Raw genomic sequence first — 16,437 nt, forward strand, 5'->3', positions numbered from 1 at the left:
GAATAGTTAAATAGGTTGCTCGTGCAGCAGGGCAGCTGCACGGCAACTAGTAATTAGGGTCTGGGGGCTGGTACTGCTGGCCCTCCTGTTATTGGCCAGCAGGGCCTTTTTATGTGAGCCAGCACACTGCAGCCCCGCCGGTGATAACTTCTTGTATGCTGTTCCTGCCTTGCAGAACTCTGTTCCTGTCAGCCGTGTTTGGTGGATCTTGCTCCCTGCCCTCTGGTACTTTGGAGGTCCGAAGCCGGTCCTGGGAATCCTTCTAGTCCTTGCGAACCTGTTTCTGTCATCTGGGGTTCTCGCCCGGTTTCGTGAGTAGCGGCTTTTGGCGCGTGTTGTGGCCTATGCCGCTTAGTGTTTACTTCACTGTGAATTGGTGCATTTGCGGAGGTTTCCGCTTTCACTGTCCTCCCCGGAACTCGGCGGTGCCGTGTGGGTGAGTGGACAGTGGTTTCTTTGTAGTTCTTTTCCTTTGGCGGCGTGCTGCACATACGTTTAGTTTTTAGGTAGTTTATAGCCCCTAGCGTGGTTGTTTCAGTTAGAGGTCCCCTTGTTATTACCCTGTCTCAGTTCACGCCTTTTCTCTCTTTAAGACCTGAGGGGGCATCGGAGTTGGGCAAACCTAATCCGCCCTTCAAACGCGGCTGCCATGGGCCCAATAAACCATAGTCGTTCAGGTGTGAATTGATAACACGGGTAAGACAACGGAGGTAGGGTTCTAGGGGCTATTTCCTTCCCATTTCCCAATCCCAGCATTCCGTCTTGGTGCTCAGGACTCACTACATAAGATCTCCCCTGTCCTGAGCATCAGGATCGTAACACTTGCCAATATGCCATTTACGACACGGAGTGGCAAGGAATGGCTGAGGCCCTGGCCTATGTTCATGGCTAGTGGTTTAGCTTCACATGAGGATGGAAGCACTCATCCTCCCGCTAGAAAAATGAAAACACTTAAGCTGGCAAAAGCACAGCAAAGAACTGTGCGTTCTTCTAAATCACAAATCCCCAAAGACAGTCCAATTGTGTCGGTTGCGATGCCTGACCTTCCCAACACTGGACGGGAAGAGGTGGCGCCTTCCACCATTTGCACGCCCCCTGCAAGTGCTGGAAGGAGCACCCACAGTTCAGTTCCTGATAGTCAAATTGAAGATGTCACTGTTGAAGTACACCAGGATGAGGATATGGGTGTTGATGGCGCTGAGGAGGAAATTGACAAGGAGGATTCTGATGGTGAGGTGGTTTGTTTAAGTCAGGCACCCGGGGAGACACCTGTTGTCCATGGGATGAATAGTGTAACGCCTACTGCTTCTGGCGCTGCTGTTGTTGCTGCTGGGAGTCGATTGTCATCCCAGAAGGGAAGTCGGAAGACCACTTGTACTACTTCCAGTAAGCAATTTACTGTCCAACAGTCCTTTGCGAGGAAGATGAAATATCACAGCAGTCATCCTGCTGTAAAGCGGATAACTCAGGCCTTGGCAGCTGTGTTGGTATCCACCGTTAATTCACAGGGAATTAGAGAATTTCTTGAGGTAGTGTGTCCCCGGTACCAAATACCATCTAGGTTCCACTTCTCTAGGCAGGCGATACCGAGAATGAACACAGACGTCAGAAAAAGAGTCACCAGTGTCCTAAAAAATGCAGTTGTACCCAATGTCCACTTAACCACGAACATGTGGACAACTGGAGCAGGGCAGACTCAGAACTATATAACTGTGACAGCCCACTGGGTAGATGTGTTGCCTCCCGCAGCAAGAACAGCAGCGGCGGCACCAGTAGCAGCATCTCGCAAATGTCAACTTGTTCCTATGCAGGCTACGCTTTGCATCACAACTTTCCATAAGAGGCACACAGCTCACAACCTCTTACGGAAACTGAGGAACCTCATCGTAGAATGGCTTACCCCAATTGGACTCTCCTGGGGATTTGTGACATCAGACAACGCCACCAATATTGTGCGTGCATTACATGTGGGCAAATTCCAGCACGTCCCATGTTTTGCACATACATTGAATTTGGTGGTGCAGAATTTTTAAAAAAAGGACAGGGGCGTGCAAGAGATGCTGTCGGTGGCCCAAAGAATTGCTGGCCACTTTCGGCATTCAGCCACCGCGTGCCGAAGACTGGAGCACCAGCAAACACTCCTGAACCTGACCCGCCATCATCTGAAACAAGAGGTGGTAACAAGGTGGAATTCAACACTCTATATGCTTCAGAGGATGGAGGAGCAGCAAAATGCCATTCAAGCCTATACATCTACCTACGATATAGGCAAAGGAGGGGGAATGCCCCTGACTCAAGTGCAGTGGAGAATGATTTCAACGTTGTGCAAGGTTCTGCAACCCTTTGAACTTGCCACACATGAAGTCAGTTCAGACACTGCCAGCCTGAGTCAGGTCATTCCCCTCATCAGGCTTTTGCAGAAGCAGCTGGAGAGATTGAAGGAGGAGCTAAAACGGAGCGATTCCGCTAGGCATGTGGGACTTGTGGATGGACCCCTTAATTCGCTTAACCAGGATTCATGGGTGGTCAATCTGTTGAAATCAGAGCACTACATTTTGACCACCGTGCTTGATCCTAGGTTTAAAGCCTACATTGTATCTCTCTTTCCAGCAGACACAAGTCTGCACATGTTCAAAGACCTGCTGGTGAGACAATTGTCAAGTCAAGAGGAACGTGACCCATCAACAGCTCCTTCTTCACATTCTCCCGCAACAGGGGCTGCGAGGAAAAGGCTAAGAATTCCGAGCCCACCCGCTGGCGGTGATGCAGGGCAGTCTGGAGCAAGTGCTGACATCTGGTCCGACCTGAAGGACCTGCCAACGATTACTGACATGTCGTCTACTGTCACTGTATATGATTCTGTCACCATTGAAAGAATGGTGGAGGATTATATGAGTGACCACATCCAAGTAGGCACGTCAGACAGTCCGTACGTATACTGGCAGGAAAAAGAGGCAATTTGGAGGCCCTTGCACAAACTGGCTTTATTTTACCTAAGTTGCCCCCCCCCCTTCAGTGTGTACTATGAAAGAGTGTTTAGTGCAGCCGGTAACCTTGTCAGCAATCGGCGTACGAGGTTACTTCCAGAAAATGTGGAGAAGATGATGTTCATCAAAATGAATTCTAATCAATTCCTCCATGGATACATTCACCAGCAATTGCCTCCAGAAAGTACACAGGGACCTGAGATGGTGGATCCAGTGGGGACGAATTATTACTCTGTGAGGAGGGGGATGTACACAGTGAAAGGGGTGATGAATCGGACGATGAGGAGGAGGTGGACATCTTGCCTCTGTAGAGCCAGTTTGTGCAAGGAGAGATTGATTGCTTCTTTTTTGGTGGGGGCCCAAACCAACTAGTAATTTCAGCCACAGTCGTGTGGCAGACCCTGTGGCTGAAATGATGGGTTTGTTAAAGTGTGCATGTCCTGTTTATACAACATAAGGGTGGGTGGGAGGGCCCAAGGACAATTCCATCTTGCACCTCTTTTTTTTATTTATCTCTGCATCATGTGATGTTTGGGGCTAATTTTTTTAAGTGCCATCCTGTCTGACACTGCAGTGCCACTCCTAGATGGGCCAGGTGTTTGTGCCGCCCACTTGGGTCGCTTAGCTTAGTCATACAGCGTCCTCGGTGCAAATTTTAGGACTTAAAATAATATTGAGAGGTGTGAGCTGTTCAGAATAGACTGGAAATGAGTGGAAATTATGGTTATTGAGGTTAATAATACCATGGGATCAAAATGACCCCCAAATTCTATGATTTAAGATGCTTTTAAGGGGTTTTTGAAAAAAAAACACCTGAATCCAAAACACACCAGAATCTGACAAAAAAATTTCAGGGAGGTTTTGCCAAAACGCGTCCGAATCCAAAACACGGCCGTGGAACCGAATCCAAAACCAAAACACAAAACCCGAAAAATTTCCGGTGCACATCTCATATATATGTATATATATACATTTTGTAGTTAAAGGGCACTCAAACTTCTTAATTAGTATATGAAAGTTTATAATTTCCAAAAGAGACACTTTAAAAAAAAAACCATATCAAATGGCAATGGTGAAGGAAAAATGCTTATATATCCATAAATTCTTAAGCAAAAAAAGGCAAAAAACACTTCTCTCCAATCCAAGAGATTTTCAACATCAATGCAACACTTTAGAAATATATGTTTAGAAAGTCAAACTTATCCGTTGTCGACCTCGGTCATTTAATGACCGTCAAAGACTCCTGCATCCAAGCACAGATCACCCCGTTGCCACTGCCATCCACTTCTCTCTCTCTTTATGTATATACAGGTTGAGTATCCCATATCCAAATATTCCAAAATACGGAATATTCCGAATTACGGACTTTTTTGGTTGAGAGTGAGATAGTGAAACCTTTGTTTTTTGATGACTCAATGTACACAACCTTTGTTTAATACACAAAGTTATTAAAAAATATTGTATTAAATGACCTTCGGGCTGTGCGTATAAGGTGTATATGAAACATAAAAGATATGTGTGAATGTAGACACACTTTGTTTAGTGTACAAAGTCATAAAAAATATTGGCTAAAATGACCTTCAGGCTGTGTGTATAAGGTGTATATGTAACATAAATGCATTCTGTGCTTAGATTTAGGTCCTATCACCATAATATCTCATTATGGTATGCAATTATTCCAAAATACGGAAAAATCCAATATCCAAAATACCTCTGGTCCCAAGCATTTTGGATAAGGAATACTCAACCTGTATATATATATATATATATATATATATATATATAGCACACACATTTATTCATTCATAGACACACATATATACATGCATGCAAACATACATACACAAGCACACACAGAAACACACATACATATATACATACACACAAACTTCACATGCCATATACAGTACATATTTTAATATACAGTACTGTACAGTCCGTCAGGGGCTGGGAGGCAGAAGCAGACTGGTGGCACTGTGTGGACGGAGGGATCTGCTATGGCTGAGCAAGCGCAGCCAGCAGCTCTCTGCTGCAGCAGCTCCGCTATCGCGGACGCGATCGCAGGTTTTACTGAGACGGAGACACTGCTTTCTTCGTCTCAAAAATAAAAATGTTGGCTCATCAGGGGGGTTCCAGGTACTCGGAAACCCCCCCTGCATGCGCCACTGAGGGTCCAAAGCAATGAGCTACAAACAGGACACCATACTTGAGCAGTAGCGTATTCAGCAGGATGGACCTGCTGTTATTTCTGCGGTAGGTCCCTGTGCCTGCTGGTTCTATCTACTGATACGGGGACAGGGTAGAGTGCTGTTGCTCTCCTTTCAACATGAGGTGCCTTCTGTCTCCACCAGCACTTACTCACTCTACCCTCTCTACACCCCTGATTTGAATCACGGTATTTATTGCAAAATGCAAATATTCACAATAAAATATTAATGATGAAAATCGGTGGTGTGAGGTGGGGTTGCGGCAGACAGGGCCAGCAACAGAAATCTTGGGGTACGGTACACTGATATCTCTGGGCCCACCCCCCTCCTCTAAGTACTTATGGTATGCGGTCAGCATACCGGCCGTCGGAATCCCGGCTGTCTTAATACTGATGCCGGGATCCTGACTGGGTTACCATACCGCCGCTGGTATACTGGCGAGGCAAGTATTTCCCTCTCTATGGGTGTTCACGACACCCATAGAAGGAAAATAGAACCTGTGGCAAGCGTATCTCGCCACCGAGCTCGCAGCGTGGCGACCACTACATCCCACCCGCTCGAAATTCCTCCGGTCGGCATGCCGACCAACAAGGACTAAACCACGACACCCATAGAGTGGGAAATAGCGAGCGCAGTGAGCCCACAAGGGGCTTTGTTGCGATTGCCCCCGGTGAAGCTGCACAGACCGAGTCTGTGTACTGTAGTAAGCTGGAAGGTGAGGCAGCCTATCTTTTCCATCTTTTCCACACATCTCTGATCAAAACTTACCAAATTCCCAGCAGTATATACTGCTGCACCAGTGTATAATGCCCACATGAACCCTTTGGCTCATATATTGTGTGTGAACCTGGCTCTGGTACTAGCCAGTTTCTCTGGAACAATTTACCAGTGATGAAAATATTAGGATTCTTTATTAAAAAATATATTTCAAGGTAGGTATCAACAGTGCTATTTTTGGAAAAATAGGTTAGAGGGTCATTCCATGAAAATGGTCTTTTTATGTAACGTTTGTTACCAGTTTTCATTACAAGTTTTGCATCAAATGGAAAGCATTTCATGTACCACACAACAACATTTACTTTGCACAAAATATTCAAAACAAATGCTCAAAAGCTCAAAAAAAAAATATTTCACATGAATTATATTTCAATATGTAAAGTTTGTTACCATGGAATGATCCTAGAGGCAAAATAGGGACGAAACTATTAAAACAAAGTGATACATTTTGGACCATGACACTTTTAGGAACCAAGTTCCTGATTATGTCATATTTAATGAGAGGTTCAGCAACTGAGTTCCTGCTGGTATCTGCTGAAAAAATAGCATTGGGTATCAAACCCAATCAATCAAAGTCACTGAGAATTTGAATAATTTGTGATCACAATAGCATGAATGAGGCTTAACTGGTTATTATAATGAGCCAAGTATTTATTTTATTTATTTATTAACAGTATCTTATATAGCGCAGCATATTCTGTTGCGCTTTACAATTAGAACAACAGTTATAGAACAATACTGGGTAAAAACAGACAGACATAGAGGTAGGAAGGCCCTGCTCGCAAGCTTACAATCTATAGGGAAATAGGCATAGATACACAAGGATAGATGCTACCTATTGCATAATGGTCCACCAGATTGCTAGGTTCTTAATGGGTTGTATGATGATACCCCACAAAGTTGGCCAAGTGTCAGGAGGGTGTGAGACTAAAGAAAGACAAGATATGTGATGTTATGAATACTCTACAGAGGATGTAATTAGATAGGGAAGCACTGAAGGTTATGTGGGTGGGTCTGGAATTTGATAGGATTGTCTGAAGAGGTAAGTTTTCAGGGAACATTTAAAGGTTTGGAGACTAGAGGCGAGTCTTACTGTGCGTGGGAGGGCATTCCACAGAGTGGGTGAAGCCCGGATAAAGTCCTGTAATTTTGAGTGTGAACAAGTAATGCGTGTGGATGAGAGACGTAGATCTTGTGCAGAGCGGAGAGGTCGGGTAGGGAGATATTTTGAGATGAGTGAAGAAATGTATGTTGTTGCAGTTTGGTTAATAGCCTTGTATGCGAGTAAAAGTATTTTATATTTAATACGGTAGAATACCGGTAACCAATGGAGGGACTGACAGAGCGGATCTGCAGACGATGAACGTCTGGCAAGGAAGATTAGCCTCGCAGCTGCATTCAAAATGGATTGTAGTGGTGAGAGCCTATGTTTGGGAAGACCGGTCAGGAGACTATTACAATAATCAATGCGGGAGATAATGAGAGCATGGATTAGAGTTTTTGCTGTGTCTTGTGTAAGATATGGTCGTATTTTGGATATGTTTCTTAGATGTATGTAACATGATCTTGAGACAGATTGAATGTGGGTAACAAAGGACAGTTCAGTCAAGAATGACACCTAGGCAGCGAGCTTGTGGGGTAGGGGTGATTGCCGAGTTCTCAACAGTGATAGAGATATCAGGTTGGAAACTACTATTGGCCAGTGGAAATATAATTAATTCTGTTTTGGAAATATTAAGTTTGAGGTGGCGAGATGTCATCCAAGATGAAATGGCAGAAAGGCATTCAGTGACACGGCCCAATACAGATGGTGACAAATCAGGGGAGGATAGGTATATTTGAGTATCATCCGCATACAGATGGTACTGAAATCCGAAAGAGTTGATTAGTTTGCCAAGAGATGTGGTATAGATAGAGAAAAGCAGAGGACCTAGGACTGAGCCTTGCGGTACTCCAACTGAGAGAGATAGTGAAGGAGAGGTGGAATCAGAGAAACGAACACTGAAGGAGCGATTAGATAGGTAGGATGAGAACCAAGAAAGGGCTGTGTCCTGATTACCTAGGGATTGTAGTGTTTGTATGAGAAGAGAGTGGTCAACAGTGTCAAAAGCAGCAGAGAGATCAAGGAGAATAAGTAGAGAGTAATGTCCTTTAGATTTAGCAGTGACCAAATCATTCACTACCTTAGTCAGTGCTGTCTCTGTGGAGTGTTGGGCACGAAATCCTGACTGAAGTGGGTCCAGTAGGCTGTGTGAGTTAAGAAAGTGTGTGAGGTGAGTGTAGGCAAGTCTCTCAAGTAGCTTGGAGGGGCATGGGAGCTGAGAGATGGGACGGTAGTTAGAGAGAGAGTTCGGGTCAGAGTTTTGTTTTTTCAGAATGGGAGTAATCACTGCATGCTTGTATAGAGAAGGAAAGATACCAGTAGACAGGGAGAGATTACAGATTTTCGTTAAGGTTGGGATGAGCACAGTAGATAGAGCTTTACTAATTTGTGAGAGTATAGAGTCAAGGGGAGAGGTATTAGAGTAGGCAGATGAAAAGAGTGCAGATACTTCATCTTCATTTGTAGGATCAAAGGAAGAGAAGGTGTTAGAGGGTTCAGGCAGGGAATTGAGCAGGTCACTTGCTGTGGAAGAGCATACCATTTCATTTTGGATCTTGTCAATCTTGTCCTTGAAATAGGAAGCAAGATCTTGCACACTGACAGTGGCTGGTGGGTTAGGTGAGGGAGGGACAAGAAGTGATTTAAATGTATTAAAAAGTCACTTGGGGTTAGAGGCTTGAGCAGAGATGAGAGATTGAATATAAGTTTGTTTGGCAGTGTCCAGAGCATTACGATACGAGTGGTAGGTGGTCTTATATGTGAGAAAGTCACTTGAACTACGAGATTTATGCCACTGGCGTTCAACTTTACGTGAGAGTTTTTGTAAGTGTCTAGTGTATTTAGAGTGCCACGGTTGACATCTAAGTCTACGTGGAGTGTGATGGGTAGCTGGAGCCACTTCATCAAGTGCTGTTTCTAAAGTTTGGTTAAGGTGTGACACAGCAGTCTCTGGAGAGGTGAATGTAGAAATTGGTGAGAGCAGTGGTTGCAGAGAGGTAGATAGTTGTTGAAAATTAATAGCGTTAATATTTCTGCGGGTAAGAGGTGTCCTTGTAGACTTTAGGGACATTGAGTTTGAAGTAATAGAGGAGAGCATGCAGGTGATAAGGTTGTGATCTGAGAGAGGGAAAGGAGTGTTAGTGAGTTCAGAAACAGAGCATAGTCTGGTGAATACAAGATCAAGGCAGTGGCCCTCCTGATGAGTAGGGGAGTCAGTCCATTGGGAGAGGCCAAGAGAGGAGGTTAGAGAGAGTAGTTTAGAGGCGTGGGGAGATTGTGGACTGTCAATAGAGAGATTGAAATCGCCCGTAATGATGGTGGAGATGTCAGAGGATAGAAAGTGAGGGAGCCAAGCAGAAAAATCTTCCAGAAACTTTTTGGGTTGCCCAGGTGGGCGATAGATAGCTGCAACACGCAGAGAGAAAGGGGTGAAAATCCTAATAGAGTGTACTTCAAAGGATGTAAATGTGAGGGAACAGGTGGTAAAACGATGTGCGTGTAAGATTTGGACAGTAATATTCCAACACAACCTCCTTTAATGTTACCAGGCCTGGGGGTGTGTGTGAAGTGGAGGCCACCATATGACAGTGCTGCAGGGGAGACAGTGTCTGATTGTGTGAGCCATGTTTCTGTTATGGCTAGCATATTGAATTTTTTTGCTATGAAAAAGTCATGAATAGCTGTTAATTTGTTGCAAACAGAGCGTGCATTCCATAAAGCACATTTTAGTGACTTGGAGGTAGATGGGAGACATGTGATGTTGATAAGGTTTGTTGGTTTTATATTCCGTTGCGAAGCAGCTGAATGTGAGCGTGGTATGTGGATGGGACCTGGATTTGGGGATATGTCACCAGCTAGTAGAAGCAGAAGAAGAGAGAGATAGGTATAGTTGGGGGAGGTGTGTGATAGTTTCTTATGGTGACAGGTAGGGGATGTGACAGTTAGTGTACATAGATAGTGTCAAAGTCGAAAAATATCATGCTTCACATTGCCATATACTAACCCCAATGCGCATGTCCGCTGCTCGTGCATGCAGTCTGCCGTACGTGCACATGTCCGCAAATTGCGTACACTCGCTCCGGCGATTACGCGCGTGGCATGCGTATTTACGGTAGAGTTCATGGGCTTGTAGCGGGCGACTCGTTTATAGCATAATTAACCCACATAGCGTGTTTTATAGGTAATAGTCCCCTTAATAATGTCTGCGAGTATGTTTAGTGTAAATGGTTCAGGGACTTGGGAATTCCTCTTTTCATGATACGAAGGGTCTGACACAGGTTGAACAGTGGTGTCTGGTACCTAACTGAAGAGTATTTTATTAGACACAATCCGGTGCTGGTTAGGTAGAGATTAATCGCTCCTGCGTATAGTTATGTCTATGAGTAGTTTATGGACATTGACTGTATTTGCGGTTCATTATCCATGCGGCGGGAATCCTAAGGACACCTCCCATCTGAGCAGTTTGAAATAGTCGCAGCCCACCTGTTCAAATCCACCTATGACCTTTTGTTATAATGCAGGGAGACATTCCTGTGTCCAATGAACAATAAGATTGTAGGGCCCTTTGTAGTGTACTGTATGTTGTGTATATAAAGGCCACTGTCCCCTGACCAGCCAGTACTCTCTCTCATCAACAATTATCAGTCGGATAATTGGAGGACTGGATCCGGTTGCGCTAGCGAGTTTTCCCCGTATGGTATGTTTCTCTGTGGCCACTTTGTTACCCGTTTAGTGTAAGCCATTCATTCTTAGTCTATGTATTTGTGTTTACGATCGTTCGCTATTGTGTATATTTCTGTGTAGTTATTCTGTTAGTTATTAATGTTAGGACTGTAGTGTATAAGCTGTTACTGTTTTCTTTTCCCTTTTACTTACTAAGATCATCTAGTAAAGGTGTTGGAACCTAGTGAGGAGTGTGTTTCACCAGTTATTATTAAGGGTTTCTGAGTATCTCAATCGCTCAAACAGCTTGCTTAAATCTCCAGGTTAACCAGTGGTATATCATTACAGTATCTCAATACTAAGACTTACAGTATAATCATACTCTGTGTTTAAGGTTTAAAAGGTTATTATCTGTGTGTACGCTCGCTGTGTGTATTCCGTACACTCAGCGCAGCGTGTGTACGTAACTTGCGTACCACGTGCGAGGTCTTTGTACACAAATAGCGTACGGAGTGCGTAGCACGTGCACGTGGATTAGCGGCCATTACGGCTTGAAGGTATTAGTAAATAGCTTGTGTTAAAAGGTAAATAATTAGCTTTATCAATTGGGAGCTCGTCCGGTCCACCTCATATCCGCAGTCAAGCAAAAACAGGCAGACTTTATCGATCAGCAAAGGGCGGAAAAGGTAGTATCCCCTGTATCCGTGTTTGTGGTTGGGGATACAACAGTAGTGCTGATCGGATAAGCGTCTGCGTCTGCTTTGCTTGGTTTGTAGGGATGCTGGTGGGACCCAGAACAGGAAGGTAAGAACATACAGCTATTGTTTTAAATCTGTTTTAAAGTTTCGGTTTGGCGCCAATAACGCACACAATACACGCAAACACACCTGTATTTTTTTTTTTATGTTGTGTATTTTCGCATAGTCACTCTTGTTGCCAGTAGAATTGATTGATAGAGACGTACTGAGGAAATTTGGTGTTTCTGGACTTTGTGCGTACGTGTCTCGGGCAACGTGCGAGATCACGTACGTGACGCAAAAGCGTACACACGTGGCGTGTTTACGCAACCTGCGTACGGATACGCCCACTGAAACTCAGGTGAGTGGACACTTGGTGGCGTGGGACTGGCTTGCCCGCATTAACATTATATAAGGTAAAGGAGCAAGTAGTATTCGCAGACAAAAAAGAATTGCGAAGGTTAAAGCGCAGCCCAGGGGGTTGGCGTAGTACCCATATAGACACAAGTTGAGCTCCGGCTGAAGGTTTCACAGCCTAAACAAACGATTCCGCTGGTCGTAAGGCGTATAAATAATAGTTATTTATACGAAGTGCGACTGTACCGCATGTAATTGTGTGCATTAGTTTGTTACCTTGATACCCATTAAAAATTTATTGTGGGATCATAAACGCTATTTGTACATTCTAACGTGATTTGTGTAGGTTTTTGTTATTTTAAGGGAGTTTCGCTGTTCACTCAGGAAATCTCCAACAACCAATACTTACTGGGGAGGGTAGCATACTCCCACACGCCCCAGTAAATAGAGGTTATAAAAAAAGATCCCGAGATTGGGTACGACCAGTGGTGGGCACATTGCTGGAATTCGTATTGGCCAATAGGGGCGTAAGTGAGTGAAGGCACTAGTTGAACTTTCACCGTCGCCTTACCGAGGGGAACTTGGTTTGTTTTGTAAGAATTTGCTGAAACAGCAATATCTGCAAACAATGGGGGCCAGTTGCTCAAAGAAGGGACGTCCAACAAGGGTTCACGTTGGTATTTGTTGGCCCAAAGGGTCAGCACGGTATATAATGTGTGAGAAATACGGATCACACACACAGGTATTATGCAAAGAATGGGAACGAATGACTGAGAATGATGGGGAACAGTTTCCCAGGGTGGGCAGTCTAAATCCTGAGGTATTTCAGAATCTAAGAAAAAGGATAGGTCTAATAAAATCTGCAAAGTAGAGGATTAGACATTATGATTGTTTACAGGTATGGCAACAAGAGAGTGAAAAACAACAGGAATTAGCTCAAAAAGCAAATTCACATCCTGGTAGAAGTCTGATAGCAACGGCACCACCACCGTATATAGTAGGGGAAAAAGTGGCTGCAGAGAATGGCATACGGGTACACGAAAAGGGTGCACTTAACCAATGTAGTAGTGATAAGAGTAAAATGAATATTAATGCAAATGTTGATGCTAATGCTAATCCGTGCAAGTTGTATCCCATTTTAAACTTCCCTCAGGAATGCGACCAGGAAGATGAGCCCACTACGATTTCAGCTCTCTCTCTAGCGGCCACCATAAATAATACTCCAGTGGGGACGGCCCAACCAGTAAGAGCGGTAGCGAAGGCCCATAGTGCAGGGACAGGTGAGGTTGTATCTACAGGTAAGTACGGCACTGTACACTATGCTGAAAATGTTACATCACACAGTGAAGAATCAACCCAGAGTGAAGTAATTGATCTTAATCCTGTCAGGGTGATAGCGGTCCCCAATGGGAAGACCGACGCAAATGGAGTCACGCCCATAAGGAATATTGCAATGCATTGTCCTTGGTCCCGGGCAGAATTAAGAACAATTTTGTCTGAATTTCCTGATCCCAGAAAGGATCTAGCCGCATGTCAGAGGTTCATTAGGGACCTAGGTAACTCCACTGAACCTAACAACAAAGATTGGCGGACACTACTGCGGGCATGCTTGCCCTCTAGTATTGACCCTGTAAAATTCATTACGGATTGTAAGTTAGATGCAGAGGTAGCTCTCAATGACGAGTACAATAAGGAAAATGTTAGACAGATCAATCTGCAGTTAGGAGTATACTTCCCAGCCGTTGTTAAATGGAACAAAATTTTCTCCATTAAACAAATGGAAGGGGAAGCTGCTTCTGACTATTTCCACCGGGCTCTGGAGGAAATGGCTAGGTATACTGGGATCGTGGACATTGAAGCAAATGTACATCATAGAGAGGTAGCGGTGTCCGTATTGATGGACGGTTTAAAAGAAGTATTAAGGAATAGGGTACAAACCACTCAACCTAACTGGAGAGGTATGTCGGTGGCCACCTTAAGAGAGACTGCTGTCGGGCACGACAGGAACATCACAAGACGCAGGGAGTCACAGGGTGATAAGCTGATGGCCATAAGTTTCCAAGCCCTTACAACAAGGCCGCCTCAGTCTAAATCTCAGACCCCTGGTGGTAAGCCGTATATGGTAAAATGTTACAATTGTAACAGGGAAGGACATTTTGCACGTAACTGCACCAACAGAAACTCACACAATGGATATCGACCCCATACACCAGAGCATGACACACAGTATGACACACGTAGATGGGATCAGGGACCGCAGAGACGGAGTTATGAGCCACATACAGGGGAAACAAGAAGGTACCCACCGAAAAGAGACTGGCAAGTCTCCAATAATTCCCAGTTACATCCCTCACAAATTGTAGCAACCAATGCGCTGCGGGAGGGTCTAAATTCACACTAGGGGTGGGGCCACACCTGTAGTTTACAGCCAGTGAAATTAATTGCGAGCCTTGGAAGTGAACCCGAGGTCACAATTGATGTAGCTGGTAGATCTCTACCTTTCCTTGTAGTTACGGGGGCAGCCAAATCAGTGATAAATTCAACAGTGGGTATGAAGACCACTGGTAAGACAATTCCAGCCATGGGAGTAATGGGAGTAGTACAACACTACCCTTTAAGTAAACCAGCAGAGATTACGATAGGGCCTTTGCATACCAAGCAATCTTTTCTGCTGGCTGCATCGGCTCCGACTAATCTACTTGGTAGAGATTTACTGTGCAAAATGGGATGTGTTATATATTGTACTCCTGAAGGTGTTTTCTTAGATATACCTGAGAATCATGCTCAGGAAGTGCAGGATATGTTAGATACCCCACAAAGGTTAATTATGCATACTGCTGTTACAGATAGGTGTCCGTCCAAGGTAGAGGAAATGATTTCCCAGATACCGGAATCACTTTGGACCAAGGATGGACAAGACACTGGATTAATGGCAAATGTAGCTCCTGTAGTAGTTCAAGTAAAAGATGGTAGGATAGCTCCAAAAATCCCACAGTATCCTCTGAAGCCAGAGGTGGAGTTAGGAGTTTTTCCAGTAATAGAGCACTTGCTACAACAGGGCATTCTAGTTAGGACGTCCAGCACTGCCAATAGTCCCATCTTCCTTATTAAAAATAGCGGGGGGAGGGGTTACAGATTAGTGCAGGATCTAAGGGGGATCAACAAAATAGTTGAGAGCCAATTCCCCGTAGTGCCAAATCCAGCTGTCATCCTTATGCAAATCCCTCCCACTGCCAAATTTTTCACTGTAATTGACCTCTGCTCCACCTTCTTCTCTGTACCTCTGCACCCTGACAGAAAATACTTATTCGCATTCACATACAGAGGAGTTCAGTACACCTGGACTCGTTTACCACAAGGTTTCATTGACAGTCCAAGTATTTTCTCGTAGGCCTTGCATGATTGTTTACAGTCTTTTCAACCTGAGAGCGGATCAATATTAATACAGTATGTAGATGACTTACTGCTGTGTTCAGATTCACTCGAATCGTCCTTGAGAGATACGAAACAACTTTTGTTTCATCTTTCAGACACAGGACACAAGGTTTCCAAAGATAAGTTACAATTATGCCAGACCAAGGTAAAATATTTGGGATACTGTCTGATACAAGGACTGAGACACCTCACCGCTGATAGAATTCAAGCAATTCATGACATGACTCTGCCACAAACCCAGCAACAGTTTAGAAAATTTTTAGGAATGTGTGGGTATTGCCGTAACTGGATCCCAGGGTTTTCCATACTAGCCCTACCTTTGCAGGAGATGGTCTCATAAAACAAACCCGATCGGATCTCGCACACAGACGATTCTGAGATGGCATTTGAAAGACTTAAACAGTGCCTAACGCAGGCACCAGCATTATGTATGCCAGATTATGGGAAACCCTTTGAGCTGTACGGAACAGAGAGTGCTGGGTGCGCGGCAGGTGTCTTAACCCAGAAGCATGGTGATGCCAGCAGGCCAGTAGCCTACTATAGCGCTCAGCTAGACACGGTAGCGTGATCCCTCCCCACATGCTTGCGAAGTGTTGCAGCAATAGCATTGCTAGTAAGTAAAAGCGAAGATGTAGTGCTAGGACACAACCTCACAATTCATACACCACATGCAGTGTCAGCCTTACTGAATTCAGCCCAAACCAGACACGTCTCATCAGCACGGTTTACGAGATGGGAATTGGCATTAATGGCCCCGGTAAACATCACCATAAGGAGATGCAGCGTACTAAATCCTGCAACATATCTCCCAGGTGTGCCTGGACAGGCACAAAGGGTGGAGGATGAGAGTGATGGTGAAGGAGGATTTAGTACAGGAAACGACACGCATGATTGTATGGAATATTTGACCCAAAATTTCACGGCAAGGCCTGACATCAGTGACAACCCACTGGAAGATGTAGATTTTACTTTCTACACTGACGGTAGTTGTCACAGACAGACGGACTCGGGAGACTTGTGTACTGGATACGCAGTTGTAGATGACCAAGGTATCATAGAAGCGGAACCCCTAGGCCCACCACACTCAGCACAAGTTGCTGAGCTGGTTGCCCTAACCAGAGCATGCGAATTGGCTAAAGGTAAAGCGGCCAATATCTACACGGATTCTAGGT

The sequence above is a fragment of the Pseudophryne corroboree genome, chromosome 9, assembly GCF_028390025.1.
Source record: "Pseudophryne corroboree isolate aPseCor3 chromosome 9, aPseCor3.hap2, whole genome shotgun sequence".
Lineage (NCBI taxonomy): Eukaryota > Metazoa > Chordata > Amphibia > Anura > Myobatrachidae > Pseudophryne > Pseudophryne corroboree.